Raw genomic sequence first — 3,583 nt, forward strand, 5'->3', positions numbered from 1 at the left:
TGCTGGAGAAGTAGTTCAGAGTTCTACATCTGGATCCTTAGGCAGCAGGAAGAGAGAATGTCACTGGGCCTGGCTTGAGCTTCTGAAACCTCAGAGTCCACCCCTTATAACACACTTCCTCCAACATGGCCACACCTCCCCCAACATGGCCACACCTCCCCCAACATGGCCACACCTCCAATAATGCCTCTCCCTGTGAGTTTATGGGGCCGTTTTCATGTCAACTGCCAGGACTAGTAAAGGCTAATAAATGTTGTTGAATGAATATCGGGCTCCATTCAGAAAGTTTCATCTTGTAACCTTTTTTTTTTTCTTTCTTTTTTTTTTTTTTTTGGTTTTTCGAGACAGGGTTTCTCTGTGTAGCTTTTTGAACTCACTTTGTAGCCCAGGCTGGCCTTGAACTCACAGAGATCCGCCTGCCTCTGCCTCCCTAGTGCTGGGATTAAGGGTGTGTGCCACCACTGCCCCGCTCTTTTTTTTTTTTTTTCCTTTCTTTTTTCTTTTTGATAGGGTCTTGCTCTTTAGCACTGGCTGGAACGTTCTATATAGACCAGGCTGGTCTTGAACTCACAGAGATCAGATCTGCCTGCCTCTGACCCTCCTTTTTCTTTTTTCTTTTCTTTTTTTTTTTTTTTTTTTTTTTGAGACAGAGTCTTCTGTGTCTAAGCCAGTGCTCTCCATTCTCCTGCTTCCATCCCCCAAGTTCTGGGATGACAGGCATGCACTACTTTATTCCATTTTAATTCAAGAGAGCAGCAGATTCTCTGTAGACAAAGCCCATAAATGAGTAATATCAATAAAATTTTGTTAAATGAATAAATGATGATGAAGGAAGGCCCTCGGGGCTCCCTCGAGCAATACAAGCTGATTTATTTCTGCTCCTCTTCTTTCTTTCCTTCTTTTCTTTTTTAAACACTTCCTGCCTGTCAGCTGCTGGGCAAACACTGAAAAAGCTCATCTGTTATTCTTGTTGAACCGTCTTACCTCATCCTTCTGGTAACAGGATCCCTTTTTTTCTCAAGGGGATTTTCTTTCTCCGCTCAACCCACTTTTCCATCAGCTCCAGGGCAGGTGACTCAGGCCAGGCCGGTCAGAACTTGTCAGCCCCTTGGCAACAGTGACCGGCAGTTCCAGGGAGTGTCAGGCCAGAGTGACCAATGAGAGCCAGCCCTGGACTGGTGCAGCATAAACAGTGGGCAGGAGAACTCTGTGAACGGCCATTCCAAGGTAACGTCCATGAGAAGTGAATCGCGAGGGAAGGGGAGGAGCTAGCCTCCAGAAACGGAGGAACACCCCCATCACACTGGAGGAAAAACAGTAGAAGAGGAGAGAAGCAGGGTGGGCTAAGAGGGCTTTGGATTTTACAGTGAGAAACTACTCCAGTGTTTTGAGCAGAGGAAGGGTAGAAGATCTCTAGTTCAAAGCCAGCCTGGGCTACTTAAGAGAATTCTGGGCTGCCCAACGCTACTTAGCAGGGAACCAGTCTGAAAACAAAACCAAACAGCAGAAGAAAAGCAAAGCCCAGGGTTGGGGATTTAGCTCAGTGGTAGAGTGCTTGCCTAGCAAGCGCAAGGCCCTGGGTTCGATCCTCAGCTCCACAAAAAGAAAGAAAGAAAGAGAGAGAGAGAGAGAGAGAGAGAGAGAGAGAGAGAAAAGAAAGAAAAGAAAAGCCCTGTCTGTAATCCCAGCACTCAGGATCAGATATTCGAAACCATCCATCCACCCTCTGTGTGAACAAGTTCTAAGTTCTAAGCCAGTTTAGGATACTCAAGAGCCTGTCTTTAAAAAAAAGTTTGGAACAGTTATGCAATCGGATCCACTCTGTTAAAAGGTCTCTATGTGAGGGCTGCTGAGATGGCTCAGCAGGTGGAGGGTTTGCTTTGCCTCCAAGTCTGATGGTGACCTAAGTTTGATCCCTGGGACCTTCTACACAATTGAAGGAGAGTACTGACTCCTTAAAATCGGCCTCTGCCCTCCACACTTGCTCTGTGGCTTGTGTCTCTCCCCACCTACTAAGTACGTGTTTAAAATATTAGAAAGAGCTCACTATCGAAAGATGATACTAGAAATGAGGGGAAAGGGTTGAGGGAGAAGGGGACCAAGGCTGTCGCTGTCATTGCGGAGCTGAGGATCGAACCCAGGGCCTTGCGCTTGGGTCACATAGGTCATTTTCATGCACACACACATATACATACATATGTATGTATAATTTTTTCCCTTTATTTTATTCTGTTTGTTTCTTGTTGTTGTTGAGACAGGGTCTCCCTATTTACCCCTGGCTGATCTAGAACTTGCTGTATAGACTGATGTAGCCTCATACTCTGTAGCGAAGGCTGGCCTAGTCCTATAGCTCTGGCTGAACTCAAACTCAGGGAATTACCCTGACTCAGCCCCGTCCAACCTTCTGAGTGCTGAAACTACAGGTGTGTCCAACCTGGCCTGTGGGAGTCCACAAAGGTTTTCTAGTGAGATGTGAGCTTGCTTTACACAGCAGCACTGCATTAGGGAATGGCTTGACCATGTGCATGGTTACCAGGGGTTTGGGATGGTCTGCACTTGACTGTGCTGGGGGAGGTCTTTTGCCCCACTCCCTTATAGCCCTTTAGTAGAGATTGAAGGGGTTGGTGAATTTTGACCCAGGCCCTCCCGAGACTATCCTATGTTTCTGTCTCTCTCTCTCTCTCTGTATTTCTATCTACATATTCCTCATCTCTCCCTGCTCAAGAGTACCCTGGGGGGGAGAAGAGGGGGTTCTGTCACTTGGGAAGATCTTTAGGTATATGTCTATTCTCATGAGTCCTCAGAGCAAATCAGTGCCAAAGTCAGCGAAAAGGGTTGGAGTGTGTGTATGGGAGGGTGTGTGTGTGGGGTGTGTGTGTGTGTGTGTGTGTGTGTGTGTGTGGGTATGTGTGTAGTGTGGGTGTGTGTAAGTGAGTGCAGGTGCCAGAGGCATAGGATTCCCTGAAGGTGAATTTATAGATGATTGTGAGCTGCCTTACATGGATGTTAGGAACCAAACTTGGATCCCCTGCAAGAGCAGTACATGCTCTGCTCTTGACTGCTGAAGCATCTCTTCAGCCCCATCACTCCACTTTCTTTTTATTAGTGTGTGTGTGTGTGTGTGTGTGTGTGTGTGTGTGTGTGTGTGTTTGATGTACGTTCCACAGCGCAGGCATGAAGGTCAAAGCAGCTGATTTTTCTCCTTCCTCAGTGGGATATGAGAATCAAATTCCAACTGTCAGCCAGGCACTTTGGTCCATGCTTTTAATCCTGGTACTGGTACTTAGAGAGCAGAGGCAGGCGACAGATCTCTGTGAGTTTGAAGCCAGCCTGGTCTACACAGAGAGTTCTAGGACAGCCAGGGTTATGTAGAGAGACCTTGTCTCAAGAGAAAAGAAAGAAAGAAAAAGAAAAAGAAAAAACTGTGGCTGTCAGCTTTGTGCAACAAGTATTTTTTTTCTCTCTGACACACCTTGCAAGCCCCCTTTTAATTTAATAAATCAAATAATTGTATTCCCCCCACTCCCTTTGCTGATTTTACTATGTTGTCTGTGCTGTCCACAAACTTCTGGGCTCAAAAGAT

Source organism: Onychomys torridus, chromosome 2 (genome assembly GCF_903995425.1).
Source record: "Onychomys torridus chromosome 2, mOncTor1.1, whole genome shotgun sequence".
Lineage (NCBI taxonomy): Eukaryota > Metazoa > Chordata > Mammalia > Rodentia > Cricetidae > Onychomys > Onychomys torridus.